The sequence below is a fragment of the Rhodnius prolixus genome, unplaced genomic scaffold (assembly GCF_049639745.1).
Source record: "Rhodnius prolixus isolate KJV_2025 unplaced genomic scaffold, Rpr scaffold_2, whole genome shotgun sequence".
NCBI classification, from domain to species: Eukaryota; Metazoa; Arthropoda; class Insecta; order Hemiptera; family Reduviidae; genus Rhodnius; species Rhodnius prolixus.
Window position 1 is genome coordinate 51,999,897 of NW_027411592.1, and position 18,382 is coordinate 52,018,278.

The following is an 18,382-nucleotide window of genomic DNA, read 5'->3' on the forward strand; positions in this document are numbered from 1 at the left end:
ATTAACAATCTCTAATCTTAATCTGTAATAATTTTTTAACCACAAATGTAGAGAATAATCTATGGAATCTGTTTGATTGGACATCTTATTTAAAATTATGATGGTTGTGTTTATTATGTATAATCTGTCTGGGTGTCTGGAAACCTCGTTTCCCGTTGTTAAATATTAAAGCAAAATTGTTTATTTCTATTAAGATTAAGATGTTTCAGAAGAAGAACTATTAATACTGTTGTCCTAGGTAGCTCTCACGAATTTCAAGGGTCAGGAGTGGCTAGTATGTACCCATCCTCCTAGGGTTTCAAAGCATATACTTGCACATCGCTAGTCGAATTATTTATCTTCGCGTGTTAGGGATTCACGAACCATAATCTCAAAACAGTTATTTACAATTAGTATCAATGGATTTTTATTTAATGGTTAAAAAAGGTAATTTATTGTAAAATATGTTTCCTAGTCGCCTCTGTCGAAACCCAATTTTGTAAATGGACGTAAATAGAAATTTGAATTAGGCTCTTTTAATAAAAACGACAGCTTTTTAATAAATTCTTTTAATAAATAAAAACAGAGCGTTTTTATCAAGTTAGGTTTTCGCGGCCATTATTCGTCCACCTCATACCTATTAGCTGTCAGTAGTTCCTGAGTCTCCCAATAGATAGCGTTTAAAGTTACTTCTTAACCACAATATTCTCTGTAAACAATAAAAGAAGGTGCTCCATTTTCTTGATGAATAAACAAGATTTTATACTTTTATTTTAACAATTTTCTTTTCTATAGAAAAACTTAATACTTTCTTTTGCAACGTGAAATTAAATAAAATTGCATTAAGATTGGAAGAAGGGCATGCCACACTTTCTGACACTTGAAATTCGTATGAGGTACCCAAGCCAGCAGTTTGTATTCATATCTCTTCTGGAACATCTAATCTTAACTTTAATAAAATTGAAGTAAGTGCTTTTTGACTTAGTTAGAAGTAGGCAAACATAAGTTTAAATAATATATTTTTTAGAGGAAAGAACTAATAATTTGTAATTATATCGATTCAAAGTGAACTTCTATTGATATTACTTACGTTTTGAATAATTTTGGTATGGGAAAGGACAACTTGCATTTGATTTGAAATCAGCTAACTGAAGAAAAATATTTGGTTCTTAAATATATTTGTTTTTGAGTTATAGCAGCTCGAATTTGATACGAAATATAACCAAATAAAACAAAATTATATAGTTAGATTTTAAGTACAGTTTTTCTTTATTTCGGGATTATTCTAACATGCCCTTAAACACTTTTAGCTTTCTGCATTTTTTGTCCACTTTACCCTTCTTTAATGGAATATAATCTTACAAATTTGACAAAAATAGTCTATTAGCAAGAATTGATCTACTTTTTGTTTGCACAAATAGCTTAGCATATAAGCAGTACTACATTTAAGGTAAATAAGGATAAAATCTAGTTTTATTGGAACCCAATTTTTTACTAAGTAGTAGGAGCATTATTGCGTTTGCAAAAAAGAAAATGTAATTTCTTAAGATTGTAAACATATGTTGGTGTAAGATATAGAACGGTTCCCGCCTTATCTTATGGGGTATTGGTTTTCTTCTACCCGTTTATATTAAACCTGTAATAAGCTGTCCTTTCTTTTTTATGATAAGTTTATGTTAATTTTGAGGTTGTGAGTAGTTAAAGTAAATCTACTGATGTTCGTTCCACTTATTTTGAGCTAGATAAAATAATTATAAAATTCATTGCTATTGAAATAATTCTCTTTCAACTTTATCTTACAAATATGAGTCGCGTTAAATTCAATGCTTTAATTGTTATTTATATTTATTAAATACTTTACGAAAACGTTTTGAAAATCTTTATGGTTGGATCCATAATTTATTTTTTATTTACTCTTAAAGGGTTTTTGTTATCTCGACCATCTCTCCAGAAATAGCTCTTCAATTATATTAGAGAATATAACTTACCTTATAAGCTTTCTTAGAAATAAAATCAACGAAATCTTTCCTGTCCTAGGGTAAACTTTTCTTCTTGTTGCTCTCCAATAAAACTTATAGGTATTTTTAATTTTTCTGTAGATGTTATCAAATATAGCACAGATAGGATGAAAGAATAAATGCTATTTCAGTCGAGTAAAATGGCATTTATTTTTTCATCCTATTGAAACTATAAATCAGTCACCAAAAAGAATGTACAACAATTGCACAGATAATTATCTAATGATTGATGTGTACCTTCTTGTTGACATACATTCTTTTATGTATGCTAGTTTATGTTTCCTTTCGTTTATATTTTAAAACGTTTACGAGATATTTCAATTTTCAAAGGTCTTGGCCATTCAAACAGATTTATTGACAGCTATAGTACTTCGTTTAAACACATCTGTTATACGTACATTCCTTAGCAAATTTCTTGAGTTTTATTTCTTGTAAGAATTGTTTTATGAATCGAAATGTCGAATCGCCTCCCCAGGGGCGATTATGCTGCATATTTTTTTTTAAAGTGTATTTTTAATGTTTTTATTATTATTAGATGTTAACAGTCGTAAACATTTTTAAAATTATGCACAGACTTATATTTATAACAATATTTTTCAAATCCGCGAATGCAACACATCTGCTTAGAACGGTTTTTAGTGAAAGAGGATGTCCTAGTGTTTATTGACTATTTATTGGATGGTATACTTCGGTGTCACGAAGTTGATTCTACTATATATACATATATATTTAACTGTGGCGAATCCGAAACGTCCATGTGGGGGTTCTTTAAGATGAGCGGGCTATCCTATGCGGTAGGCGGACCGTACGCGTTTGAATTGAATTATTCAGTTTTATTTTTGCTATATCCGGTGTTCAGTCGAAAGTATTTATGATGTGAATGCAATTAGTTGAATAATGCCTAGAGGAACCAATATTGTGGCAGCATGGACTGAAAAGATACCCGGGCTCCAATATAGAATGTAAATTGAATAAATTTATCTTATTAATGACGTAATTCAAGTTAATAAAGTGAGGGTAATCAAACACAAAATTCAGCGTACAAAGTAGAATTATGTTCAGAAAATAAAACTTTGTGGCGGAGTGTACTTCTTTATTAATAGCATAATTCTTCTAAAACAATTTTAGTAGAAATGTTATTTTACCTAGCATTATCGGTGACTTTTAGATAAACTAAGTCTATAAAAGCGTTTTTAAAAGTACCTAATGTATGCAAAGTAAAAACTACTTTTCTATTTATTTTCGCTAAAATAAATTTTAAAAATGGATTGTTTAATCCAGTTAGAAAGGGAGTGAATCTCCAACTTCTATTCAAACATATGCGAAACAAATCTCTAAAAACATCCTTATTTTTAAATTATTAGTATGATTAAGAACAGCGAATATAGGGTTGTTGTTTTCTTTCCACTAATAGTTCGTATTTATTTACTAAATTTATTTTTAGTTCGAGAATTTATTTTTTAAAATTTAATCTCTACAGAACTTATTTTAATTTGTCTGTCGCTTCTGTATGCCATTCCTTTTTTTGAAGACATATCGCTTTTATATACCCCTTCTCTATTTCGTATTGCTTTGGACCCTTTCTACTGATAAGGATGTATCGCTCTTTCTTTAATTTTTTTTTTGTTTCATTAAACAATATTTAATTAAATTCTAGAAAATACACGTGGTCACCACAATGGAATCTTTTATCTCAATATTAATTTTTACTGAGAGCTGGAATTTCTAGTTTAGAGCGTTTGATTAATATGTCAATCATTTTATAAAATATATGGTTATTAAAGGCCGACTCACCCAGCCGCCCTGTTCCTTTGATTTCCTCTATTCCAGAACACAATTTCCTCTCGGAGCCACCCTCCCACTTATAAAATATTTTCCAGATATTGCATTATCTTAAACAAATTATTAATATCTTTTTTATTTGGTTTTTAATCTTTATTTTATCAACCTCATAATTTTTTTTGTTTATTATTACGGATGAAGAAGCGTAATATTACTAATTTTACATTGTTTCATTTTCTCTTGATCGAAAGATAAATTGCTTTAAATAAGATTGCAAGTATGAGTTTTCTTATCGGAAATTGAGGTCGTTAGCACATTATGTATGTATATATAACATGACTGTAGAAAGTAATTTAAACCGGGGCCAACTTCTGATGGCGGAAAGTGATTCTGATTTGTGGTTGGATAATTTTGCCAATTTTGGCATTATTCCACAACATTAGTTAAGTACAGTTGAATGCTTCTGTCGTGTTCATTGCTGCATATAATTTCTCGAAAACTAATTAATCTATATTATTACGAAAAAATTACAGTTATAAAGGAGGATTTGCCCTACATTATAAAGAAAATTTGAGAATTTTATCTTTTATAGAAAAAGAGAAAAAAATTGTCAAAGTTGGGTGTTTTTCAACGTTACGCTTTTTCGTGCACTTTTTGACGATCAACCCTTATACAACTGTCCTACCGGACAGTTTTAATATGAATTTTAATTGTATTCAAAATTTGGTCAATACACAATATAGTCTATTGTAACTATTTATTTTGTAAAAAAAATAAATAAAAGATAAATTCATTTTGTAAAGGGTGACCCAGTGAAAATGACCACATTTATTTCTTTAATAACAACAAAACTATTACAGATATAAAAGTAACAAAAAAATCTTTGAAAAGTAGAAACATGGGAGATTATTTGTGGAATATTACATCCTTCAAATGATGACCGTTCTGGGCTTTACATTCTTCCAATCGTTTAACGAAGGTTTTGAATACTTTCTTCAGCATGGTAGCCGAAATTTTTGCGAATTCGGCTCTAATCCTCGATTTTAAATCCTCTAGATCACGGGGCTTGGTTTCATAAACACGACTTTTCAAATACCCCCACAGAAAAAAAATCTGGAACCGTCAAATCTGGCGAGCGAGGCGGCCAAGCGAAATCTGAAGAACGTGACAATAAACGAGTTCCAAACGTTTATTTCAACAACGCAATTGTAAGAGCGGCGGTGTGACAAGTTGCCCCGTCTTGCTGGAACCAGGTTCGATTCAAACGACGTTTGCGACGGAGTTGGGGGATGAGGAACAAGTTTAACATCTCCTCTCCATTGATGGTTCCGTCGAAAAAATACGGTCCGATAATTCCCCACGACGCTACACCGGTCCATACTGTAACTCGTTGGCTATGTAACGATTTTTCTGGAATGAATTGGGGATTACCACTTGCCCAGTACCGAAAGTTTTGTTTATTTACCGATCCAGAGAGTTCGAAATGAGCTTCATCGCTCATTAAAAGATTATTTAAATCAATCTCACCATCGTCCAAGTTCTTTAACATGTTTTCGGCGAAAAGCAATCTCTGTCGGTAATCAGTTTCTTTCAACTCTTGAGTGATCATCAACTTATATGGATGGTGGTTCAAGTCTGAGGTTAGAATTCGACGCACAGATTCCCTTGATAACTTTAAAGAAGCTGCGTGACGGCGAGCGGAACGAGGTGGACTAATTTTTATTGCTTGGCAAACTTTTCCGATGTTTTCCGGTGTACGAACTGTTCTTTTGGCACCTGGATGAATCTTATAAGTCGTCTTGCCACTTTCACGGAAGTTTTCAACCCACCTGAGGATCGATTTTCGCGTAGGAACAGATTCATTACTTTTAACTTTGAACTGTTTACGAAACGCTCTATGAACATTCACAACCGATTTATCTCGAAAATACGCTTCTACACAAAATGCTCGTTCTTTTGCAGTGTAACGTTCCATGATTACTAAAATGTTGATAACAGGAATCTCCCAGGTCTCTATTAACCATAGAGCGCGCGTTCGTCCCTGTAGCAGTGTTACCACCACAGTTATTCAAAAAAGAAATGTGGTCATTTTCACTGGGTCACCCTGTATTATTAAATAGGTGGTACTTTTTATGCTTTTCGAACTCTAGCTTAGGGTTTCTCAAATTACATTAACCTAAAAGGTTTTTTTGTTAGATTATCTGCGTGAAAGGAAATTTTACCAATTAGTTCGTTGTTTTAGCCAGATAACTTTGTAGAGTTACAATAGCGCTTTGTTGCTAAATTACGTCACCTCTTCATTAGTTTCCGCTGGTTATACTACTATGTAGTCTAAAGTACAATATTCAATAAGGTTTCCCTAATTAGCATTAACGTCGTGTCATGACATCAAGAAGGCTCTTTACTATAATTTACAAAGTTATATTTCCTCTCAGGCGGTCGCTGTTGAACGTAAAAGCTTTCCTAGATCTTGCAATTCCACGGGGTTCCTAGTACAGTACACCATGCACTTCCATTATACAATAGGCGACATTACAATACAATTACACTACATTCACGTAAACAAGCACATCAAGGCGCATACACTATATAACCAAAGAGTTACCTTTCGGCAAAGGGAGTAAACCCTTTATAAATCTAAGGTCTTCCATTGTTTCGGGGCTTGGGTGTAGGGCTAAACAATCCTGTCTTGCAAAACCTTGAAGCTCAGTTGGAAAATTGAGGAGACTAGGGCCCTTCATGGGTTGTAATGCCAAGAAAGAAGAAGTTATATTTCTTTAAAAAATCAGAATTATTATCACAGCCTCAGAAGAACAGAAGGGGTTGGGATGGTTTTTGAAAAAATGAGGAAAATACATTTTTTAATTGGTTTTATCTGCGTTTATTTTTAAAGGAATTATAATCAACTAAATACAATATTGTTGATATTAGATTAATTCAAAAAAAAGGGATAATCCATTGGAATTATTGAAGAGGTTTGGCAATAATTGAATGGAGAATTTGTTGGTAACGTACTTTTTAATTATTATTTTTACAAAATTGCTTCCCATCGAACATTTTGTTTTCTTCGTTAGTTGGAAAATTATTATTGCTTTCTCTCCCTTAAACATTCTTTCACTCGAATTTTCTTCTATCTTTGCTCACAACCAACACCCACACAAAAGTCTTCCTTCCTCATACCATAAATATTTAGTGCTATTTCAGGAATTGCCTCGTTTACAATTTTTCTATTACTTTATGAGGCTGAGGCCAAGTCATGTTTCGTAGTCTATTTCTGGCTTAAAATATCCGCACAGTTGGCAGATGTAACTCTTTGCTCTGCTTAAAAAAAATAAATAAATAAAAATATGATTAGGCAAGATAATAACAACAATAATAATGAAAGTCTCTTCCCTCCGTCGATTGGAATCGATGGTCAAAGATTTAAAGAGAGATAATGTGCTTCAGTAACCCTCGGCTCTTTGCTATTTCCCAGTGGAAGCTGTAAAAGATGTAACTAGGGAGGAGGAGTTGCCATCCTAGCACGAGAAGTTTTATGTAATGAGACGGCGCCTGATTACCAAAAATTAATAATAATAAAGGCTAGGAATTAGCTCAGTTGCTAGCGCCTTAGGCTGGAAACATAGTGGAGCGGCGATGATAGCGAAGAGCAAAGTGGCGAAAACAAACACTCATTTAGATAGCGTTGCTCTATCTTCGCTTTGCTCCTCCACTATGTGCGGCCCCATATGTTAACTTGTGTTTGATTTCGCCGCTTTGCTCGTCGCTCCACTATGTTTCCAGCCTTGGACTAATAATCCTGGAGGTCTCAGGGTTCAAATCCCTGATGGCCCTAGATGTACTCTACCCAGGTAACTTCCACAGTTCACTGCCTGAGAATGGATTGTGCTTTATGTAGCTACATCATAATTCTTATGAACATCAGTGCACTCAGATAATTCTAGATGCCAATAACCTTAGATTTTAAAGCGACTTAAATAAAACATTAAAATAAAATAGCCAAGTTGTTCGCTGTTCATTAAAAATAAATAATATTGATAATAAGGGAAGGGATTAGCTAAGCGGTTAGCATATTGGATTCCCACGCGGAGGTCCCGGGTTCGAATCCAGCAGCTGACCTTTAGATTTTCTCTTCCTAGGAGTCACTGCCTGGTGATGGACAGTGTTGTCTGTAACGAGAGAACACTGTCCGGAGGCCGGCTGTGCACTGAAAAAAGCTCCGGGCGCCAATAACCTTAAATATTGACGCGCCTTAAACTTAATAATAATAATTTAAAAAAAAAGAATATCAATAATACGTAGTTCCCCGAGTTCGGAATGCCAAACTTCGGAGACCAACCCACAACCAAATATTCCCATTTTATTGAGTGGATTTCTAAACTTTTCGAAAGTTCCTTATTAATGGCATCTAAAAATAAACTTCATATTTCAGATTTCATGCTTAGACAACGTAACATTAATTTTGAATATGTTTTCTAGGAGATAATTCATTTTATGGGAACCCGTATCATTTTTGGGGCAGATAGAAATAGATTTCTCCTCTAAAGTCGCATTTTATTATTAATATAAGGCTTTAAAAGCTGTATAATTGCAGTAAATAAATATATTTTGCAATTTCAAGTTTTAGTATCATGTACGAGGGTCGTTTGAAAAGTCCGTGCAAAGTCAGAGAGATAGCACCACTGGCGCGTATCGAGATTATGTTTAGTTAGTAGCATCTCTTGGAAGAACACACCACCAAGTTTCAGCCAGATCGGTCTATTTCTTTGTGTTTGGCATTCGTTTGAATCGAGGAAGTCAAGTGATTTTCAAAAAATGGACGAAAAAGAATTTCGTGTGTTGATTAAACACTACTTTATGAAAGGCAAAACGCCTCAGGAGACTAAAGAGAAGCTTGATAAACATTATGGTGACTCTGCACCTTCGATTAGAACAGTTTATAAGTGGTTTCAAAATTTTCGGAGTGGCCATATGGGCACAAGTGACGCTGAACGTTCTGGACGCCCTGTTGAGGTTACTACTCCAGAAATCATTGATAAAATCCATGATATGGTGATGGATGACAGAAGAGTGAAGGTGCGTGAGATTGCTAGTGCTGTGGGCATCTCGAATGAACGGGTACATAATATTTTGCATCAACATTTGGACATGACAAAGCTATCCGCAAGATGGGTGCCGCGATTGCTCACGCTTGACCAAAAACGAAATCGTGTGAAGTGTTGCAAGGACGACGGTTTGCAGCTGTTCCAGAAGAATCCGCAGGACTTTAAGCGTCGTTTCGTCACTGTGGATGAAACATGGATACATCACTACACTCCTGAGACCAAAAAACAATCTAAACAATGGGTTACCAAGGGGGAATCTGCGCCAAAAAAGGCGAAGACCGTCCCTTCGGCCGGAAAGATTATGGCGACTGTCTTTTGGGATTCGCAAGGAATAATCCTCATCGACTATCTGGAAAAGGGTAAAACTATTACAGGTGCATATTATTCATCGTTATTGGACCGTTTGAAAACCGAGCTGCAAGAAAAACGCCCACGATTGGCCCACAAAAAAGTCCTTTTCCATCACGACAACGCACCAGCTCACACCTCAGCAGTTGTGGTCGCAAAATTAATGGAAATAGGGTTCCAACTCGTTTCACATCTCCCCTATACTCCAGACTTGGCTCCCTCGGACTACTATTTGTTCCCCAATATGAAGAAATGGCTGGCGGGAAAAAAGATTTTATTCAAACGAGGAGGTGATTGCAGAAACGAATGGCTATTTTTCAGACTTGGACAAATCCTATTATTCGGAAGGGATCAACAAACTAGAGCAGCGTTGGACGAAGTGTATAAGCCTAAAAGGAGACTATGTTGAAAAATAAAAAAGGTTTACCCCAAAAAATTAAGTAGTTTTTATTTTTGCACGGACTTTTCAAACGACCCTCGTATAAGGTTAGAATCTTAGGTTATTGCAGTAAGAGAAATTTTGGGATTGTTCATGCCAGATTTTGTACGTAAACTTAAGTATGGAAAAGTTCTTTTTATTCAATATTTCCTTTAAAAGCTTAGTATTTCGAGTGTAAATAAAAGAAATAATTTTTTCTTTACAAAGAGAAAAGAATAATTACGATTGGTTGGGTTAAATATGTACGTTGCTTTAATTTGTATTGCACAAAGTAATTTTTTTTTTTCAAGGCCTTCTCGATTCTTAGTTGTACATTTAACTTGAAAAGAGTACCAGGACTGTGTATGAATAAAATATAAAGGAACACTATTTATTTTTATTTTTTTTTTGAAGGTAAAAAAAAAAAAAAAAAAAATGGTCAGATAATATTGCTTTATTTGGCTTGGTGTGAGAATAAGTACGTCGCAAGTTGGGTAGTACATGGTTGGTACCTCTCTCTCTGAGGGGGGTCTTGTATAAAAACATAACCTTCACACAGTGTTCAGTGCTTAAAAATCTTGCTTTCATCTGGGGCCTTTCTGTGTAGCCCAGGAGAGTTCATCTCCCTCCTCTCCCCTCAGCACAGCAAACATTCCTCTTCCATTCCTCACCTTTCCTTCTTTCTCTGGCCCTCTGCTGTACACTAAGTTTGTGAGCCTCCCCATCCCGGCTTTTTTGTGTGCTTGCTTGATAAACTTTCTTGAATGGAAATAAATCCCCTATTACACTTTTGTACTCTGTATGTAAGGTTTTTTTTTCCCCTCCCCTGCTTCTTTTGTAGAAAATGTTCTAACAATACAACTAAACCTTCTGTAGTGACTATACCTGTGCCAAAAGAATTTTGGATGTAGTTGAAAAACTTTATTAAAAATTTATTTTAAAGATGAAGCGTAAGCATCCCCGAGGATGGTCAGGTTTGGGGCAGTTCCCCTCTCAAGAGTCCCAGACGAATTAATCATGAAAACAACTTTTTCAGCAACAAGGTCAAATTGTTTAAGAAATCAATGAATGGAAACGATAAGAACTGCGGTATGAACGAGAAACAAAATCTCTTACCGAGAAATGGTTCCCCTAAAATGAATTATCCGACTTCAACGTACAATTTCTATGTGGAAACCCTTAAATCGAAAATCTACTCGAATACCGGTACCTCCTCTTAACTGTGAGAGGAAAAAAAAGGAGGCCTGCGTAAAAGGGTATTAATCAGGTTCATATTCTTGTAAGTGCACCTTTGTTTTGAATCATGAATATCTCAACAGGTTGGATGTGTTTAATTTCTTATTTGTTGGCTGCTTCATTAACCCCGAGAGAAGAAAGATTATTGTCAATTCAGTAATTAGGCGCCACGGTGGCCGAGCGGTTAGAGGCGAGACCTGCGAAGCTAATATGTACTGTGGTACTGGGTTCGATTCCCGGTCTTAGGCCTTGGATTTTTATTTAATGGTTAATAAAAGAAATTTACAGTAAAGTATGTTTGCTAGTCGCCTCCGTCCACGACACCTAATTGGTAATTGGACGTAAAAGCCGGCCTGAAAAAAAAAAACAGGCACTACTTTACTTTAAGTAAAGCTAGCTTACTAAACAGCCCAGATGCTTGTGAGACTTTAAGAAAGACTGCCGAGTAATATTTCCCCACGTTCAATGCAACGATGCATTGCATTCGCTGCCAGGTGATGCTGTGATGTCTTCTAAAATCACAATTTTAATTTATTAGCAAGCTTCTATTATAAGAAGTCATGTATGGCGTTGTAGAGATAGGTAATCTCTACCTAATTGGTAGTTGGACGTTAAGCCCTGCCTGAAAAAATAGGCGATTACTTTACTTACTACTTTACAATTCAGTAATAATTATTTTTATTTATCCTTAAGGCATACCAACCTTTAATTTTAACAAAATAAAACAAATTACAATTACTAATTAGCATAAGCCAAAAAAAAAAAAAAAATAAAAATAATGACCGAAATAGGCAAGAATCTTCCCCTATGCCTTGAACACTTTTTAATATCTTGTTTATAACTAATTAAAGATAAAGTAATTTCTTGTTTTAATTTGGATTTCTTTTCTTTTACAGGTTAGTGCACATTTTCTTATCTACTAAAATGAGAGGTACGTTTGCATCTTTATTTATATTTAATTAAGAATAAGGTTTTTAATTTTAATTTGTCTTGATCGTCCCTTTTCGTTGGTTTACACTGGCACTACATAATTATTGTTTCTCTTATTTGGAATATAAATTTTGTGTTAGACTGATTGATAGAAGTTTACCACGTTTTATTAATGTGATTTTTTGTAAATCTTTATTTCACATTTAGAGTAAACTTCTGCAATAAATGAATATGTAGAAAGTATTTGATTATATAAATTCGGTGGTTTGTAATTAATTTTGGGGAGCATGGTTTACATGGGAAAGAGAATTATACAAATGATAAAAAATATTTCTTATTACTAAATACTTATCTACACATAAAGATAAAAATCCCAGCAAATAGTTGCTCAATTTCTAAGGAATCTGTATATGTTACTTTAGCTTTACTTATTCTGATATAAGCAAATCAATTTTGTTTTAAAAATTGATTTTAAAAGAGATCCTGCAACAAAAAGCTAATCTCAAAAGTCTCAAAAGTCTCTTTTATGGTGAAACTAAATTAAGCGCAAGAAAATTTGTGAACATTTCGAAATTTTGAAGAAAGTTTTGACAATTTAGTCGGACGAATCTTTACTTATTTCTCCCAAAACAGCAATTTTTTTTTTTTTTTTTTAAATTTTACGTAAAATATTAATTAGAATTACTTTTTGCGAATTGTCTGCGGTGAAATTTTTTTTTTTTTTTACAAATTAAATTAATTAATTTTGATTAAACCCGTCACATTAGTTTTCTTAATAAATAATTTGTAATCCGAAGCAATAAATCGTGATTTTGTTAAAAAGAGAGAAATCTGTTATCTCTCTTTAAAAAAAAAAAATACCACAGTTTAATAAGATCTACCAGGGACATATGATATTGCTCTAGAGAATATATCCTCAAGAGCAATATATATTCGTATGACACATAACTAGAATTTCTTGGTGGAGGATATGACGCATGCAAGAAATTCTTTGAATTTAATGGATACCCACATTCTATCCATTCTTACATGGCTTAGTAGTGGGAAAGAATATGATGGATGAATGGAGAAATAATGAAATACATTTAATCTCATACATTTCATATGCGCGATATATTAGAGGAAAATTTATTTCTTATTATTTATTTAAAATTAACTAATTGTCACAGAAAATTATGCTACTTAGAAGAAGCAAACAGGCTTGATACTTCCCCATTTATTTTTTATTATATAGTAACCGTTTATTTATATTATAACTGGAGCTATATAATACTACAACTATATAGGAATATACTACTATTATAGGAAAATTGTATAGTACAAAACTGATTTTAGTAAATAAAATAAAACAAAAAGATTTCGTGAAGGTTTCTTTTTGATTAAATTCATCAGTCTTTGTCTGGGGATTTTATACGTCTTAGCGCGCATGAGAATTGTATTCTAGACAGGCTTCTGATTTTAATCCATCATCAGAGATAATTAATAAACTTCGTTTAGACATTTTGACTTCATTTATGCTTTCGTCTTGCACTACACTTGCTGACTGTATTTCTCTATTACATATATCTATCTGTATTATTCTATAACTGACTAAAATTGTTGTTTGAAAGGGGAACACAACTCTACACCATTCTGATTAATCATCAATTGAGATATTATCAAGCACTGCGGAGCTAAAGTACATTTTCAACTTAGTAGTATAGTATTTTAACCAGTTAAGCGTGTTTGACGTCAAACCAAGTCTCTATTACGGTGCGTTCGACGTGTATACTCGTTGTGAAAAATATAAAATTGCCATTAACTATAAAAAAAAACTCGAAATTTTAATAAAATACAATAAGAATATTATTTGGTGGGATGTTTCCTTTATCTTACCAATAGAACTGCGGTGGGAGCCAGCCAAATGATAAGTGGTTGGTACATGTTTGGTCTCCCCCATCAGGGATTGGGGAATTAGGCGCACAAATAGAAGCTCTCAACCCTTGGGCAATGCCGTTTTTTTTACCTTAGATAGAGATTCAAACCTCAGTACGAGCATGATTTCATTTTGTACAGAATTCAAAGCTCTGTTCTTCCTTATAAAAGCTCCTGCGTCCCTAATTAACTAGGCGGCAATGCACACGTGAAGCGGTGCAAGATTTTGAATGAGCACAGAATGGTAATCCTCAAGCCCCAGAGATTGCAGAAAAAGTGCTTGAAGTGACTATTACAACGTTTTGGTTCTTTTGCCCTGCGTTCTACTTGTTTACACGTCATTGACTGATTTTAATTCCGCACATTGTGGTTTTTTTTTTAAAAAAAACTAAATTCCACGCTTAACTAGTTAAGAGAACACTGAAGCATTGTACTTCTGCTTCTGCCAAGGATTGCCAAAAGATTTGAGTAATGAGCAGTTCGTTGATTTTTGAAAGGGGAAGAGAATTGTCGGTATACATTAAGTGGACAAGTACTGTGTCATCTGGGTCGAAACCATCTTTCTATTTTTTTGGGTTTGGTAATCTTGACCTGACTGGAAGACCAAAAAGAGGGTGACCATGCGAACAGTTTTGTCTTCATGTCTATCGGCCAATGTTGGAAGACCAGGTGGAATAAATTTTTGTTATCACAATTCAGCATGCACAAGGCATTCATGCTCCATCCATTGGTGGCCAAAGAAGTCAATTATTGAACTGAATGCGAGATTCTGATAGTAGATTCTGATACTTATCGATACATCGACGAAACCTTAAGATACTGTCAAGATTCAGTTTCACACTTTTGTTTGAATGAAGACGCTGGAGCAATCTCTTCCAACATGAAGTTGAAGAAGACAATCTTCTGTTGTCTTGTTAATCAACGGGCTTCTTAGAGTAGTCGCCATCAGTAAGCCTGGATTGAGACACCATGAGAAGTCTTGTTGATCTCTCTCTCTATTGCAGCACTTCTTTAATTGTTGTCAAAACTCCCCTTCTACTAAAATTATTTTTCAACATAGACTCAGCTAAATTTAAACAGTGAAAGTTTCTAGCCTTTAACTTTACTCTCGTTTCTGGTGCTTCTTTATTTTTTAATGACAAACAGTTTACAGATAATACTCTCTGGAAACTTAACTGAAGTTGTGACGCAGAGAAAATTTGGGATGAAAGTTTGAGATCACTTTTCTTCTGACTTGCATGGAGGACTTAGATGTAAAAAGTTTTTTACTATCCACTCACGGTCAAACGATGTAAACCTACCCTATCAAATGGTATTGCTGCAGACTCTTGCCGATCAATCATGCTTTTTATATCAGAGTGTAAAACAGTTTGCTGAACAGTTTAATTTTAAAAACTAAAGAAAGAAGAATTTGTTATCACTCCCGCTTCTTTCTATTATTGCGGTAGGTGCTATTATGTTTCACAACTATAATACGCTTTAATATTAAACAAGTTCAATATAATGAAATGCTGGGGAACGGAATAGCGGAGTGGTTAGCGAATACTGGATTTTAATGTAGAGATCATGAGTTCGAATCCAGCTGCTGGCCCTTAGATTTTTCACTTCCTAGGACCTCCTTTCAGCTCACTCTCCGGTGATGGAAATTAACGAAAGAACACTGTCCGGGAGCTGGCAGTTCACTGAAAAAATGATAGATGTTGTCGCGCCTTAAAAGAAATAAATAAATACAATAATAGTAATAAAATGCCGAAAGTGCATCCGTGGAAGAACAGCTTTTGTGTGAGGTTTTCTGCAGTTGTCTAGGAAACTATGGAAGGATTTTATTTAAAACTTAAAAATAAGTTAGGACGGTCACTTCAGTTTTAGATTTTATTTTTATTATTTTAGGCTGATAAGTCGCTGTCTGTATATTCAAAGCAGATTTTTTATTTTAACTATTGCGATAAAAGCACCAACCGATGTACGTATGTCTGAGATGTGATTTACTTACTAAACTCTTCAGTGTGTAGACGGCCTACCACTTCTACTTGAGACACTTATGATTAGGTAATTTCTGCGCAGGCTAATTTTTACTCACTAAAAATTGTATCATAAATGAAAACGAAATAATAAATAAGAGGAACAATTTGGAGAATTTCAGTAAAAGTCCGTGTGTGCTTACTGCTTAAAAATTTATTAAATGAAAAATTTAGATAACTCACAGAATCCTTGAGCAATTTAAAAAGCAAACTAGAACAGTAAGTGGACGTATCAATGTAGAATTCAAATAAAATGAAGCAAATGAAACAAACTTTCTGTGAAATAATCTCGTTTAATTGGAGATATTCCCTCTAATTCAAGATATACTCAATTTTATTCGTTTTAGATTGTAAAAAGCAAAAAAAAAATCTTCAAAATGAAAATAAATAACAAGTGCTCGCAGTATTTCATCAATTATTTCTAAAAAAATAAATAATATACAAAATCAAAGAATAAGATGTTTTTTTTAGCCTTATTGATTGGACTTTATATTGCCCGTAACTAGGAGTCCCTGGTGACGTAATCAGGATCTCAGACTCTCGGCCCCGCCTAACTTAAACAAACGTGACCAGAAAATCGGTGGCAAAAGGAATAAAAAAAAAAAGTAAACAAAATTGAATTGAATATATTTGCTGAGCGAATTTGTGGGTGTGTGTCTGTAGAGGATAGAGGAAGAAAATGAAAACTAATAATAATTTGTCTTTCTCTTTACAAAGTAAAGGAAATTTGTATAGAATATTTGTTATTCTGAAAATGGCCAAAAACTAATAAGGCACTCAATTTTAGATTTATTGTTACATACAAATCTAACAACAACAATTCTAAAAATTGTATCATCTCGGGTGTTCCGAGTTCCTCCAAATGTTTGTTCGGAATTCAGGAAAATATTTTCTCGAATTTCTTGGTCGAATACCGGATTTGTTAGAAAGGCAAGTCGTTAGAATACCGAGGTACCACTATATTTACGAGGGTCGTTTGAAAAGTCCGTCCAAAAATAAAAACTACTTAATTTTTTGGGGTAAACCTTTTTTATTTTTCAACATAGTCTCCTTTTAGGCTTATACACTTCGTCCAACACTGCTCTAGTTTGTTGATCTCTTCCGAATAATAGGATTTGTCCAAGTCTGAAAAATAGCCATTCGTTTCTGCAATCACCTCCTCGTTTGAATAAAATCTTTTTCCCGCCAGCCATTTCTTCATATTGGGGAACAAATAGTAGTCCGAGGGAGCCAAGTCTGGAGAATAGGGGGGATGTGAAACGAGTTGGAACCCTATTTCCATTAATTTTGCGACCACAACTGCTGAGGTGTGAGCTGGTGCGTTGTCGTGATGGAAAAGGACTTTTTTGTGGGCCAATCGTGGGCGTTTTTCTTGCAGCTCGGTTTTCAAACGGTCCAATAACGATGAATAATATGCACCTGTAATAGTTTTACCCTTTTCCAGATAGTCGATGAGGATTATTCCTTGCGAATCCCAAAAGACAGTCGCCATAATCTTTCCGGCCGAAGGGACGGTCTTCGCCTTTTTTGGCGCAGATTCCCCCTTGGTCTCAGGAGTGTAGTGATGTATCCATGTTTCATTCACAGTGACGAAACGACGCTTAAAGTCCTGCGTATTCTTCTGGAACAGCTGCAAACCGTCCTTGCAACAACACTTCACACGATTTCGTTTTTGGTCAAGCGTGAGCAATCGCGGCACCCATCTTGCGGATAGCTTTGTCATGTCCAAATGTTGATGCAAAATATTATGTACCCGTTCATTCGAGATGCCCACAGCACTAGCAATCTCACGCACCTTCACTCTTCTGTCATCCATCACCATATCATGGATTTTATCAATGATTTCTGGAGTAGTAACCTCAACAGGACGTCCAGAACGTTCAGCGTCACTTGTGCCCATATGGCCACTCCGAAAATTTTGAAACTATTCTAATCGAAGGTGCAGAGTCACCATAATGTTTATCAAGCTTCTCTTTAGTCTCCTCAGGCGTTTTGCCTTTCATAAAGTAGTGTTTAATCAACACACGAAATTCTTTTTCGTCCATTTTTTTTGAAAATCACTCGACTTCCTCGATTCAAACGAATGCCAAACACAAAGAAATAGACCGATCTGGCCGAAACTTGGTGTGTGTTCTTCCAAGAGATGCTACTAACTAAACATAACCTCGATACGCGGCAGTGGTGCTATCTCTCTGACTTTGCACGGACTTTTCAAACGACCCTCGTACTTAGTTAATTTAGAATACTAATTCTAAATTATATTTGAGTTCAGAGTTTCGAAGAAGTAGCTATGGTTAAATTGGGAAGTAGTTTAACATTTTTGGTACTTCCTTCCTCGAAACCTTTACACAAAGATGATTTAGATTTAGAATTTATTTGAAAACATTTATTTGATTAAAAACTATCTCTAAAGTTATAACAAAATTTATATTTAAAATTTGTATTGAATGTTAATAAGATGCTTAGAATATGGATAGGGATAGATAGGGATTTAAGGATAAGGTATTTGGTGGAGGGTAGGATTCTTTTGAGTTACCCCTGGTGCTAAACTCGAGACAAAAGTTGCTTTACATCGAAAATAGGGACAATGAGTTGGAATACTATCATCTAAATCTGCATTGATGGTTCAAG

At 34.4% G+C, this 18,382-nt stretch overlaps 1 protein-coding gene across 4 annotated transcripts in view; it reads left to right on the forward strand.

Moving 5' to 3' along the window:
- The window catches only part of sxc (O-linked N-acetylglucosamine (GlcNAc) transferase sxc), a 163,722-nt gene that overhangs the window by 7,190 nt on the left and 138,150 nt on the right, over positions 1-18,382 (forward strand). The gene's annotated exons all lie outside the window — the stretch shown is intronic.